Source organism: Notothenia rossii (assembly GCF_949606895.1).
Source record: "Notothenia rossii genome assembly, chromosome: 2".
Classification (NCBI taxonomy): domain Eukaryota; kingdom Metazoa; phylum Chordata; class Actinopteri; order Perciformes; family Nototheniidae; genus Notothenia; species Notothenia rossii.
This window is the reverse complement of record NC_136904.1, coordinates 73,815,868-73,830,966: the sequence shown is the minus strand read 5'-3', so window position 1 is coordinate 73,830,966 and position 15,099 is coordinate 73,815,868. Positions and strand designations below refer to the sequence as shown.

At 39.7% G+C, this 15,099-nt stretch overlaps 1 protein-coding gene across 3 annotated transcripts in view; it reads left to right on the top strand.

Annotated features, from left to right (window-relative positions):
* The window catches only part of thsd7ba (thrombospondin, type I, domain containing 7Ba), a 241,634-nt gene that overhangs the window by 18,692 nt on the left and 207,843 nt on the right, over positions 1-15,099 (top strand). For 2 of the 3 annotated variants that reach the window (XR_013805279.1, XM_079665110.1), the window contains exons 1-2: positions 4,341-4,796; positions 14,211-14,355. The gene's annotated coding sequence lies outside the window, so the exon portion shown is untranslated. Of the gene's footprint in view, positions 1-4,340; positions 4,797-14,210; positions 14,356-15,099 lie in introns of those variants that run through there. The other variant, XM_079665111.1, reaches the window with a different exon arrangement.

Below are 15,099 nucleotides of genomic sequence, written 5' to 3'. Positions count from 1 at the left end.
GGACGGACACTATCATTTACAGTTTTTTACTATGTTCAATCTGATTTATTTTTTAAAATAAAAAACATATATATTGATTCTGACTCTTCTACATCCAACTCACAGGTTTATCATTACTTTGAGAAAAAATATTATTAATTTTCTCCTTTTAGAAGGGAAGATATGGTCATTTGTTCTGGGAATGTCATTTTCGAGCCTTCGACCTGAAAAACAGGCTTGGGGTTTAACAGGTTAATAGGTTGTTAAATGTTAACACTGTAAAACTGATTTACAAATTATTAAAGAATTGTAGTTTACAGTAACAGTGCTGGCTAGCTTAAAATCCTCTCACTTGCTGGCAAATCTGTAAACATTGAATCAATTCAAATAAGCATCGGCAGTAAACCTTCTGTATATTAATGTAAACCCTTCAATATGTTATATAGAAATAATCTTTTAAGTATATTTTCTTCAATCTGCCAACACTCTCACATCATTCAAACAATCCCTCAAAACTCACTTTTCACTCTTGCCTTCAACTCCTAATCCACTAACCCCTCACCCTTATTCCACCTAGTTTAGCACTTTTTACTTTTGTTGTTATTTGTCTTCTTTACTTGCTTGTTAAGCGCTTTGAGCACCAGGAAAAGCGCTATATAAATCAAATGTATTATTATTATAATAATTATTATCAATTTTGAACACAGCAAACAATCCAGAGGATCACAAGTGCATTGCTTGAAATGGATTTCGCTTTGGAGAGACAAAAAAGGCACAGTTTCATCTAGTGGCCTTATTGATAACATGCTTAACCAAGGCATTGTCTGAAAGCTTATGTTCTGCTCTTTCAATAGGTTGGCTCAGTTTGTCTTTACCATGAACTGTCACAGAGATGTTCAATCAGAAAGAGAATGATGGCATCTGATCGAACCAGAATTGTTGACTTTTTTCAAATAGGGGTTGCATGGTTTGGACCCTCACTGTAGCTTTCCAGTAGCTAGTTGACCGGGTTGTCAATCCAGGTTGTGATCGTTGAAGGTCCTAGATATCATTTCTGGTGGACAACCTTTTACAACATTCCATGTCTGATTTCCCCAAAAAATGGGTTTTGTCCCCTGGGTAAGTTCTGTTTCATATGCTTGTTGAGAGCTGTATCCATACATCTCTTAATTTTGTCCTCAAAGTGCACCAGATTGATGCATTTAACTTCAATTTAAAGAAAAACATCTTCTGTTGTAACAACAATAACATTATAAATAGTAACATAGCTGAACATGGTATTGCACATTTAGCTTTGAGTGTTACTGACCTAAGATGTTTTTATTATATGAATTAAGGTGACTGAGGCTTTTTAACAAATACTTTTCAGTGTCCCACATTTTCCACAGAACTGTCCCACATTAGGAAATGCAGATTGTCTGAGACAACTTGGCACTAAGAGTACTGATATGTCTACCATTTCTTTTATGAGTGTAATATCTGCATTTTTCTCTTTTGGTTTGATTAGGGCACTTCCTGGGGATTTCAGAATGGTACTGGATTTTGATTTATTGTATTGGCTTCATATCGCAATATATTCCCGAAGTCTGAAATGCAAAAAATGTCCAACATTAGGGCAATTCACCCACAGTACAGTTCAAATACAGATTATTTCAGTTCATCGAAATGCTGCACCTTAATGTTTATTTTATTATATTTGGTATTTATTTGAGTGAATACATTATTCACAGTTTAATAATAATAATAAAAAAACAAAAAAAAATGTGTTATCCCGGGGGGGATTCGTTCAACGCGACCACTGCTCCCAAGCCCTGTTGTTGCCATTTTATTTTATTTTAAATAAGGTCAGTTAGACCATGAGTTAGGTTAAGGTGACCAGACGTCCCCGTTTTCCGGGGACAGTCCCAGTTTGTATTGGCCTGTCCCCGGTTGAAACTGTCCCCGGAAATGTCCCCGTTTTTTAATATACGTTAAAAACACATAGCAAGGTGAAATAAAACGTTTCATGTCAGGAAAAACCGGGTAAATAGACTGTGGTCAAGCCAGCCCCCCACTACGGAAAACACAGTCAAGCCAGCCCGCACGTTGTATTGCGGGGCGAAAATATCCTATGCATTACGGTAGAGGCCTGTAAAAACTGCCTTCAAAATAAAAGCGTTTACTCGGTCAACATATTCATATATACTGGAGCTTAAATTAAGAAATATGTACACGTGATCAATAATAATTTAAAACAAACTACGTATAATATAAATGTAAGTATACAGTTATGAAAACATATCTGACATTTCCACTGGGTGACTAATTTCAATTGATGTTGACACCATCTCACAACACTCCTAAAATAACATTACTTTCTGAAGCACAGTTTAAAATGTATGCTGTTTAAAATCTCAAATTAGATCTATTGTCCATCTATATTTTGATTATTATTTAATGGAAACCGTCCTTAATCAAAGAGTCATTCGAAGTCAATTAAATACTTATTTCACTTCAGGGTGATTGCAGGAGACCCCATCTAGTCAATCAGAGAAAATCAGGACAATCTGATATAGAATTTCAAAATAAAATACTTTTGAAATCTCATATATGGGCTATCGTCCTTCTGTTTTTATACAGGAATAAATAAAAAACTGTCAAATTATCAAAGACTTATTTCACTCCAGGGTGATAGCAGGACACCCCATCTAGTCACTCAGAGAGAATCTGGACAATCTGCTGTACAGTTTCAAAATAAAAGAACTTTGAAGTCTCATATATGAGCTATCGTCCTTCTGTTTGTATCCAACAGTTCAAATGTTCGAATTACATTGAATCAGAATTCTCCCCCTTTTTTCTTTAACAGTGAAGAAAATTGGATATGTTAATGATATATTGACTGCAAAACTCAAAATGTCCCCGGTTTTAATTTGAAAATCTGGTCACCTTAAGTTAGGCCCAAGTCTTCCTGACAGTTCACAGTTACCTCATTCACACCAACGCAACTCCGGTTCAAGCTCCGTGCTAGAGCTTTTCAGGTTCAGAACTGGTTCTTCGGTTTAGCTCCGGCTCTTTTCAAACTGCCCAGAGTCCGACTGGTGCTGCGTCATCGTTTGCGTCATGACGTAACCGTTTGCGTGCCTAAGCTGCAGAGGTGGGGACTCGAGTCACATGACTTGACTCGAGTCGCATATATTTTGACTTGAGACTTGCTTGACTAACATTGATAAAAGACTTGACTTGGACTTGGTATTCATGACTTGAGACTTGACTTAAGCTTGAGACAGATGACTTGAAAGGACTTGACTGTTGAAAATTAAATATTTGCGTTTGTTTTTGTAGTGGGATATTACGTTTAGTTTTTAAAAAAAACGTGATTTATAAGGCCATGCGCGCTAACCTGGCAACCGACGGCAGGAGTGTCAGTTAACATGGCAGCGGCTAGCTTTACTCCAAAAATAGTTAAGTTTGGATTCAAGGATTATTTTGTCGATGACGCTAATAAGAAGAGAACAGCGGTATGCAGGGTCTGCATTAGAAAGATCAGTGACAGGACCACCACAACATCCAACTTCATTCGTCACTACAAAAAAACCCCACAGAGAAAGGTAGGCTACGTGACAGTGTTCTGTTGGCTAGAAAGCTAACCTTAAGTTTAAGCTACGTTAGACTTGGTTTCAAATCGATTAAGCAAAGAGAAGACAAAACGGGGTAAATGAACACTAGAACCGCCAAGGGATTCATTTTGACTAACCCTGATACTGATGGGCTGTCAGGAGAGAGAGAGAGAGGAAAAGAGATGCCTCCTTTATTTCCCCTGTGTTATTATCAGAAGTTACTGGAAACTTTTGAATAATGTAGTTCATATACTTTTAGTAGTTTGTTTAAATGTTTTAATTATGTTGTTTTTGTTTGTAGAAGTACATCATTCCTTTATTTATTGTAAAATGAATCTGAACTTTTTGATCTGTTATTATGATTAACTGAAGCCATTTCTAAATTAACCCAATTAAGTGAGTTTTAAATCGTCCTGCTTAGTTTATAAGGAAATTATGAAGAGGAACAAATTAAATGGTTTGAAAATGATATCTATGTAGGTGCTGACGCTGTTGGCGGTTCTAGTGTTAACAGAAATTTTAATTAAATATGTGTAATGGCAAATGCCATACTGTATATGATTTTCTTACCTGGAATTCTGCCTTTTTGAACAGACTTTTTGAGTCCTAGCTATATTGTCTACAGTTCTGGGGTTAGTATGAATCTAATATGATTGTCATCGGTCTAAATTAGATTTCAAATGATTAACTGTGTATGTAATGAAAATGATAGTGTGGGTTGAATCCATTTTCATAACCGCTGTCTTTTAACTGATTTAAAGACCCTGTGAAGTGTGCACCTGTGCATGATCTGTTATGCTAATACGTATAGTAATGACCAAAATTGTCCATTGGAACCCATATCAAAAGATGTTGGAATAGCAACGAATTTGACGAGTTTTGAATTTGCCGGGGAAATCTGCAGTCGACCTTCGCCTTCGTGGGCGTGGCTTGCGATCTACTGCGTGACGTCATGAGATGGACGCCGCCGCACTGTTTACATTCACCACCGTTCATTTTTTCTCTTTTTCAAAGTCGAATTTCTCAACGTTTTTGAGCTAGTATTTTCCTGGAAAGTGTGTCGGAGTCGACTGGAAGTGATTGCCAATCGAGAAAACCTGACATTGGAGGCGACAGTGAAGAAAGAGGGATGAAAAACACAGGGGAAACGATGCATTGCCGCTGGCTGTAGTAATGTCAAGTCTGCCGAAGTGGCGATGTTTCTGTTCCCAAAAGATGAAGGTGAGCCTGGCTGGTGTCATTGTTTCGTAGATTCTTTGATTGATCATGATAAATAAAGGCCACTGGTCGATTCGAGAAAGAGAGACTGAGAGAGTTACAGGGTTGTCGTTAGCATCTGGTGCTAGCTCGGAGCTAACGGAGATTAGCTGTTTCAACAATAAGGAGAGGGAGAGTGCTCTCCTGTGGGACTGAGAGAGATAACGTCAGCTCAGGGAGGTAAACTGTAGCCTAAGTTATCTCAGTAGGTTTGGTCATCTATGTAAACAAATATTTCCATCTATGTAATATTAGTTGTATAAAATAGGTTAAGAAATCCTTCCAATGTTTTTTGATTATTGAAATATATGTTTCATATGAGTGTTGAGAGCTGTATCCATAAATCTCTTAATGTTGCCCTCAAAGTGCACCAAATTGATCACTTTCCTCATCTATCCTGTCCGAAAAGCTGTCCAAATCAATAATTTCTCTCACACTAGTATCACTTTCCAAAGTCTCCGCCATGTTTACAATCGCAACTGGGTACATCTTGTGACGTCACAGCCACTATCGTCTGCAACTACCGTTAGGCTCAGACGGCAAAATTAATAATTCATTAATTCATTAATTATGAATTATTAAAAATTATTTTAGCCATGAACAGGCACAATGATATGTAAGGAATGAAACTGCCATTTCATTTTGGTTCAAAAACATGCACTTCACTGGGTCTTTAAATGTGGAAACCGGGCTTATTCATCAGCATTTCGTCTGACTTGACTTGACTTGCTTGACCTGAGCAATGACTTGACTTGCTTGACTCTCACCACAGTGACTTGGGACTTGCTTGATACTTGTAGGTCAAGACTTGAGACTTGCTCATGACTTGCACATGTAGGACTGACTCCCACCTGTGCTAAGCTGACACCGACAACAACAACAATGGCCGATTGTGCTCCAGCTTCCTCTGTACCTCTTCGGAAGACCAGATTCCCAGTACGTAGCTGGTCTCTTCAGTGGACCACTGCTGCTTGTTAAGTTTCTCCATCGTTGTGTACAAACTGGATAAAACGCCGGCTTTTTGTTGTTGTTCAGGAGTTGATCTGTCCCTGCCCCCGCCTCGACATAAGCGTGACGTATGCGGTGCTTTTGCTCTAGCCGGACAATTTTTTGGTGCTCGAAATGAACCGAATTCCGGAGCTAAGAGGCTGCTCCGTTGCGGTGTGAAACACCGTTGGTGTGAATGAGGTATGTGTGCCGCTGGCCCGGTGCAATTCAAATGTACTGCCGCGCCCAGCATAGACACAGCTGCTGCCCAGCCGCAGCACCGGAAATGGAACTGCTGGGAGAAAAACAGACTATCAGAGATTTAACGTTATCTTTGATAATATTTCGTCTCCTCATATTTCGTCAATGCAAGTAAAGAGAGATTTTGGCATAGTTTTTATTTAGTAAACTACATTTTCGGCAACGATATTGCATGTTGATTTCGTTACAGTTTTTGATTACTGACGTCAGTGCCGTCTCGTCATCGTCTCGTTTTAGTCATGGAAAAAAAGGTCGTTGACGAACATATTTCGTCATAGTTTTAGTCAACAAAATTAACACTAATTGAGATTTGACTTGACTTGAGACAGATGACTCGAAAGGACTTTACTTTTTAAAATAAAATATTTGCATTTGTTTTTGTATTGTACTGACCCCCTAAAGGGCAATGCAAAAAAAAAAAGATACTGTATCCTTCGCACGAGAAAGTTACCGGAGCACCAAGTAGGAAGTGGAGCACACAGGAGACAACTGTTTCATTGCAGACTGTTATGTTTATGTTGGGAAATGGCAGTGCATACATTATTTTAGATGTATTTTGAACTCGGACTCTCATTCACTTCATGACATTGCTATAGCACCAGGGGCAGCGGGACGTGTAACTCCGCCTCTGAGAAGTGCAGTATGAGGTGTGATTTGCGCCAAAGACTGAACTAACTGAGCAACCAATCGTGTCTATCGTCGCCTACCATGCCGTGAACTATGCCGCGAGAGAAGTAACGTGACACCCCTCTCGTCTGAGAAGCTACGTGACGTCTGCGTCTGAAGATACTTTACTTTGGTAGTTATCACCAACTAACCCAGTAATGTTAGAGCTACTTAGTTGCTGTTCAAGCTAGACTCTATTTCAATATAGTGTTGGAATTAAAATAATGTTACACCTCTTGTATGCCCTGAACGCCAAAACAACCAAAGACAAGAATATATATTTTTAATTATCAAAATGATAACAAAGGCTGAAAAGACAGGAGAAGCCTGTCTTCCCTTGGTCTCCAGGAGAAAACGCCACTGTATATCACCAAGTTTTCATATAGTTTTGTGTGTGAAATAGATCGCTGCAGTGAACACGACTTTATGTATTTGTTTATGGTTTATTTGATATGGAGGGATGCAGTATACATAGAAGTTCAGAGAAGAAGCAACCCCTATATATTGTTTATTTTATTTAATTTTGGCCCCATGGCAGAGGCAAATATAGAGTTAATGTGTGGAGATTATAATGTCCTGTTTACTAAAACATGTATTGTCTTATGTTTAGTTGACAAAATAGTCACAGAGCTATATTTTGCTGCACTCAAGCATACATCTGAAGACAAGAGTTGTGTCCCCCTTTGGCCACAAGGGGAGTATATATATATATATATATATATATATTTTGTATAGATGTTGCAACTATACAGAGCTTTGGCAATACTATATGTAACTGAGGTCATGCTAATTGAATTGAGTATACCTTCAAGTGAGCTATCAGGAGGAAAAAAAGGTTTGCCAACACATTGCACTCTAATGCTGAGAAAGGCTGTACAAAGACGTGAAACGATGTGCTGCAATGTCTGTGCATTTTTGAAGAATGCCAAGTAAAGGAAGAAAGTAATAACTCGCACTGAGTCTTAATACATTACTTTATTTCATTATTTCCCCCCTTCATTTGAGAAACACTATCCAATGATTTATTATGTTTGTGTTACACACACACCATTACTGAATTCATTCTAAAAACAAGAATAACCTACATAGAACAATAAGGAGCCCTGGCTCAAGGACGCACAAAACAAGGAAACCACACATGATTCTTTTCCAATTACAGTATATTTATTTAAAGAGAGTAGCTCAATTGTGATATCAGTTTAATCAGTAATGTGTGTGTGTAGTGTATGGGTGCAGTGCATGACATTAAGGATTTTGGGAGATGGCCCTGTGGGCCATCTAAGCTAATTTACAGATGGCCCTGAGCCCAATAGAGATTGCCCTGAAAAATGCCCGTGGACGAAATGGCACGAAGGGTTTGGGGGGCCTCCCCCTAGAAAGTTTAGATTTTTGCAGGTCTAACTGTAGATGCTGTCTGGTGCATTCTCTCGACTGAATTATAAGATGAACCAGCACAATATTATATTGTACAATTTCAATTTTATTCTTCATTTCACTCGTTTGTTTGTTCTTGTTTGTGTTTGCTCCCTTGCATGCCCTGCATAGCTATAAGAAATACTTAAAGAGCAACTTCCAGGTTAAAGAGACCTGTGAATAAATGTGTATGAAAATGATGAATACACTAGATTTTCCAAAAGATATACAGAAATATACACTACAGTGACATCTGGCGTTGTTTTTGTAAGAAATGTTCACTTCCGCATAAAAAAGCCTCGGCACGTGACCTCCCGCGTGTGACGTAACACGGGGGACACAAGGGGGAGAGCGGCCGGTGTAACGTATTAATAAACATGGATCCCAATGCTAGTTTCGACACAGAAGACACAAAAGAAGTTGAACATGAATATTCGAATGCATATGACGGACCGCAACCTTATAATTATGAGCCTGCTAGGCGTCCAAGAGACCAGGAGCAGCCAAGGATTAGAAGAAATAAGGGCCATCGGAGAGAAATTGAGCTGTGGTGTGAGGAGAACCAGTGGAGAACTGGGCAGCTATCTTGGTGAGTGACCGGCGTTAGCTACAGAATGTTAGCTAACGTCACATCACAACATTGTAAAGTTAGCTATCATATATCAGGCTATAACTAAAGTAGCATTGATAATATAGTAACGTTACTGGCAGGACTGTTGATACTGATCCATAACAGAAACTAATGCGCAAGTATCAGCCGTATCTCGCGTTACCTAATGTAACTCCACACTACGGTGCTGTGTACCGGAGGAGAGACGCGAAGGTGGGGGGAGAGAGAAGTAATACGATTTCCTGATAAAGCTGTGGAGAGTATGTGCTGCAGGGAGGTGGATGCACATCGCACCCAGGAACGAACGCTAGCTCCGGTCCTTTTTTTACTGTGGACTCGATGTCCTGAAAGGCTGGTATTTGTGCAACCTGCACAAACACAATACTGCACCATGATTACAAATGGTGAAATACAATGTAAAACTACCGAAAAATACCAGCTCACTAAAACACAACCGCTCTACTCAACGCAACTCTACTATACCCGCGGTCAGAGAGCGGAGATGTATCCCCTGTGTGATGTAATATGACACGTTTCACGTATGACCTTAAAAAAAAGCAGTTTTTAAGAGCAGAGCTCAAAATTGCTCCTTTCCCTCTCAATTCCTGCCCTTATGTCTCGTAAAACATATCAAATCCTGCATTCACTTTTTTAATTGTAATTTTCAAGCAAGTTTAAGCATAAATGTAGAAAAAATAAAAACCTGCAAGATGCTCTTTAAGTTGTTGGTCAAGACACTTTCCATCTGATGAAGGCAAATGCCTTCCCAGATGTAAAAAAGTAGAACACATTACATTCAGTTGTAACTGCCAAAACAAACATTATTTACACTATTATGACATCTGTTAAAAATCTTTGTAATGTTATCTACTGTAAATTGGTCGAACGAATGCCTCCTCATCCGGAAGCTGACCGAGCAGACCCGAGCAGCAGTCGAGAGGAGCCGAGCGCATCCACGAAGCACACAAAATGGCGACGTCAGAGTTCCTGTTAGCCGGCAAATCTAAATCTCTTCGGTCAAAATAATTTCCCTTTAGCACAATACCACTTCAGTTTCGCCACTTATGTGACAGACAAGAAGAGTATGTGACAGACAAGAATAGTCAATTCTAATGTCTAACACGTAATGTGGAGAAAGAGATGTCCTGTATGGGTTGATTGTGCGTTGATCTGTTGGTAATGCCTCGGGGTTCCGGTGGGCATGTAAACAAATGCATTATGCTGCGCTATACTTTGTGGCCACACCCAGTTGCATAGCGATACTTATTGTTTAGGTGTCTTTTAATAAGCAGTTATTCCTATCATTAGCTAGAACTAGCTAATGGTCTCCCAAGACCTCCGTGAGTCTGATTCCCTCACCCTGTTCCAGTCCCGTCTCAAAACCCACCTCTTCAACTCTAATTATCCTTAAACTCGCCCCTCCCCCCTCTGAACCAACATCCTCCTGACTGCTTTTCTGTTTTTGTTTTTGTTTTTGTTTGTGTTTTTGTTCTTGTTTTGTTTGTCGACCTTACTCGTAATGTAAAGCATCTTTGGGTCTAGAAAAGTTATATATATATATATAGCGCTATATAAATCCCATTTATTATTATTATTAGCTAGATCTGATCAATATGGACATAAACGCGAGTGAAGTCTAATCTGACGGGAGAGAGATATCAGCTGCTGCTGACGAGTCGACACGCAGCACTGTATGATCACATGCAGCGGTGAGCGGATAAAACACACACTTCAGGTTAGAATATCACACGTAGGCTAGCTATTTTAATTACCTCTCAAAATACCTAAACTAGTTATAGATATGTTTAGTTTTACTGTCGGGTCACTCATTACTGGATCCGCGAGCTGCATGATACTGGCATAATAGATTGCCCGATCGGGCAACCAGCAGGTGAGGCTTCATTGCCCGAGCTAAATACTACGGGCAGCCCTTAATGTCGAGCCCTGGGGTGTGTGATGTGTCAGCAGGGCCGGACTGGGACCATAGGTCAAGCCGGGAATTATACACCCAGCCAGGCCACTACCAGTTTGTTTTGGGTGTGTTTTGCTGGATGTATCATCAATATTTACAACGTTGCTGCCCTTAGTGATAGCCCAACAGTTTAAATCTACTACTTAAATAGAAACATATGGACATAGGATATTGTTACAATTGTATTTGGGAACCTTTCCATGTGAACATATTTTATTTGGGGGTGGACCTCAAATCCTAGGGGGGTCCGGGGGCATGCTCCCTCGGGAAGATTTGTTTTTTATTTTGGAGTTAAATGCATCAATCACTTTGAGTATAGGCTACTGATATCAGCCCTGCTTGCTCTCAGGAAATATACATATGCACTATCTCGATGCAACCCGCTTCTTTCCTGCTCATCAATTCTTTGGTGAACTTGATTCCATGCCTGCATGCCTCCTTTAACAAAAGCATTGTCACTGACAGGCCAGGCAAACATGAGAAACAGCGAGCAATACAGAGAGTGCGTTAAAGTTAAGAGAGTAAGTTAACCATTTTCTATTTGTCCCATCCTTGCTGTGGAATACTTTGAGAATGGCTTTCTTGGAAGTTTGTTGTGGGTGCTTGGCTGAGGGCGAGCAAAAATAATCAAAAGGCCTCTGTGTGTCAACTTCCTGTGCGTCTCTTTTGCTGTCTTTCTCCTCAGTTGCAATTTCCCTTGTGCTGGACCCTGAATCCTGACTTGTCTTGTCAACCTCCTCCGCACAATAAATACATAAATGTAATTGACTTATGCTGGTAAAAATGCAGTGAATAATGAGTGGTTTATGTCTTGTATAAAAATGAGTGAGTCTGTGTTTCTAAAGCATTTTATTATTGATTCTGTTTGGACTCATACAATGATCATTGTAGATTACCTCCCTTTGTCATCAAATTGCACTGAGCCTGATTTCCTAACAAAACTTAAGAGCCTAATACACTGGGCTGGCAACGGAAAATAGTGTCCCTGTATAAAGGTATTTTAATTTACCTTAATTATCCAAATTAAATTCCAATTGAAATCCCAAATCTGTTGCATAAAAGGCAAGCAGTTATCCATCCTCAGACAGCAGCCCTAAACAATGTTAGCCGTCAGTGACTCGTTTGGTTTCTCTGAGGATCATAGCATGCTGTGTGCAGTCCGACTGGTGGCACTCTACATCACTTCAATTCTCTCTGATTTTAGACCCAGTTCAAAGAAGTTCCCTGCTGGCTCCTTTTGTTGCCAGCCATCAAAACATTATGAAACATTTCAACTCATTTATTTGCTAATTTGAAACAAGGCAGTAAACAGTTTTTAATTAATATTTAATTAACATAGGGAGGGGGGGGACCCCATGCTTACCCTTTTTGTAGTGATTCCTATCCAAGACTAGTTTATGGTTCAGGATTTCATATCCCAATTGTGGGAAGAATAACTCCAATATCTCACGTCTTGTTTTAACAGCATGTTGGCCTAACATTGCCGCCTCAGCACATTAACTATATTTACTACCAGCCTTTTCCACAGGAAATTGCCTTTGCATGGTGAAGGAGAACCGGGAAGGCATTTCCTAAATGTAAGTCCCTCTACAATTTATACATTTCCTGAATCGCGTGTCACATTAAAGTAATTCCAACAGTGTCATCTTGATGTGGCCGTAGACTATATAGACTATTTCCTTTGTGATCTGTTAATGCTTATAGTAACTAATGTCTGGGGCAAAATAGGAGGTGTCGCGCACACACTGCAATAAACTGTATATCATCGAGGGCAGCGATGGAGACAGAGCTACATTGCATTGGCCAATTTCATGTTACATCACAGAAGCCTGCATGGTAATGGGTTTGCATACATGTCTGAGTGTGTGTGCATGTCTGTGCATGCGTCTTCATTCAGCAGCTGGCCCATGGAAATGAACAGGCCATAAAAATAGCCATCTCTAGTATATCCTCCGTCCTTCACAGAGTAATTAAGCAGGAAACTACACAGCTCTGTCAACTCCATTTCTTTTATTTCCTTGTGAATTCAAACTCTACGATAGCTTGTCAGTCTTCCTGTTACTCCCCAATGCGTCTTAACAGGATGCTAGTTTCTTCTCCCTCCCCATCTTGTGATCACACCTTGTGACCTCTGAATCTTTTTTTTCTCCTTGTCAGTCTCTGTCTTTGCACATGTTCACAAAGTAGTCCCAGTTCGCAGCAACACGACAGGTGAGATTGACTGCAGTGTGAATGCTGCTGCGGACCTACCTGACATGGGAGGATGAGATATCGGAGATGAAATAATGGGACAAACACTCGCATAGAATCTGTCGGGGGAGGGAGCTGGATCTGCTGATATGACCAAAGTTCTTTCGGGACATTGATTAAACAATATTTTTCTTTCAGACAGAGCATTGTGGAGGGAGCGAGATAAAGCAGGATAGAGAGACTTTGTGGGTGTGTGGGAATCTGATATTTTCACATTCAATCATCCGCCACAACAGTCTCACAAGGAAGAATCTGTAAATTAGTTTTGACTTTCAAGTAGAACTCATGTGGTCTTTTCACTCGCTCTTAGCGTGATTCAACCGTTGAGGCCGGCTTGACATTGCAGATACCGCGGGCGAACACTCTGATGTTCTGCTCACACCCATCATTTGAAGCCATGCCAGGAATGGAAGCTCCTGCTGTGTTAACAATCTTATAACCCTCTTACTTATTTTTTTCTTTAAGGAGTAGCACACAAGACATCTCAAAAAGTGATAATGATACATTAGTACCTTTTGTCAGAAATGTATTTGAATTATCTCCATTCTTTCAAAGGCTATTTCTCTCTGTGTACGACATTTACATAGTTTATTTTCTATGCCAACATCAATGCAATCTCTCTCTGTGTGACACCGAGCCTCTTTGACAACAGCTGTACTTTTAGCAGACACAAAAAGCACAAAGCAGCAACAAAACCCAATGATAAAAGCTATGCAGTAGCATTTTTATTCTGGCTTTGTTTGGCATTATCTATTATTATTATTTGTTTGAAGCCTTATAAACCTCTCTTTGTTCTTGAGTTGAGTCTCTCAAATGTAAAATGCATGCAGTATTTGCTTGAATAATAAATGAATTGGTTCTAGACCAGAATAATGACCTTGCAAATAACATTAGAAATAATTGAACATGTACCGTTCTATCGAGCCAAAAAATCTAAATGTTTAATTAAATTAAAACCCAATAACACTGGTACTATGTCAGTCTATTTTCTCAAAGATTGGTATTTTATATTACTTTTTTCTGTGACAGCCTTATCTTTGGTAATTTCTATGTGAAGGGCGGTTTCAAATGGTAATTTTTTTGTCATTTTAAAGCACAATAGAACCGTTCCTTCTGCTTCTGAATGTTTCCTTTACAGCTGTAACGTGAAGTTCCTTTCAGAAGATCAAATAAGTCTTATCTTGCATATGTATGACCTTGTATTGTATGTTACTTGCAGCACCATGTTGGCAGAATGGTCCTCCACACATGAGATGGGAAAACTTTAATCATCTCACCGGTGGCCCCTGAGAGACGCACACCTCATATCCGACTGTGCCTTCAATGTTTCCCAAAGGAATACCAATCCTCCCCTGAATAAAAAGGTATGAATTTCTGAATCAGTAGCGCCCATGCAGGTAAGCCAGAGTGGTTCGTTCACACATTTATTTTCTGCTACATTGGAGTAATTGGAATGGCTACAGTACTATCCCTGTAAACACATTTGTAATTGAGCTCACTCAGCAAATGGATGTCTGTGTTTTACAAAGTACATGGGCGCTGGGCTTTAACACAGCACCCAGCTGTTCTCAATATCCAACTGCAGAAGTGCTCTCACTCAGGTGTTGCTGCGAAGAATGCTGCAGTGTTCGGAATGATCTCAATCGTGATCTAGATCTTTAAGAACAAACACACTGCTCAGTGACATCATTTGCATCACCAGAGACGTGTGGCGGGGGCGCACAGATATGGAAGTCTGTGAAAGCATGCCATTATGAAAAGGTGGCAGTGGGGGTTGAAAGTAGCACTTAGAGCTATCTTCTTACATGTACAGTAGCTACCTTTCACACCTGACACTATGCCTTAAACATGTCCTGATACTATCACAGTAAATGGATTTCATGAGTATTTGACGCATGCACACATTAGGATTCCCAAAATGCAGCTATTAACCTGTGCTCTGAAATGCATACACACAGTAGAACAACCTTATTTTATAATTAATCTTATGATCCACTGTCAGTAATTCATTTCATGACTGCTTGTTAACATACGGATGTCATCGTCCTTCAAATTATGATGTGGCTTCCTGAGAAAATATAACACAGGCTGCTACTTGGCCTCAGACA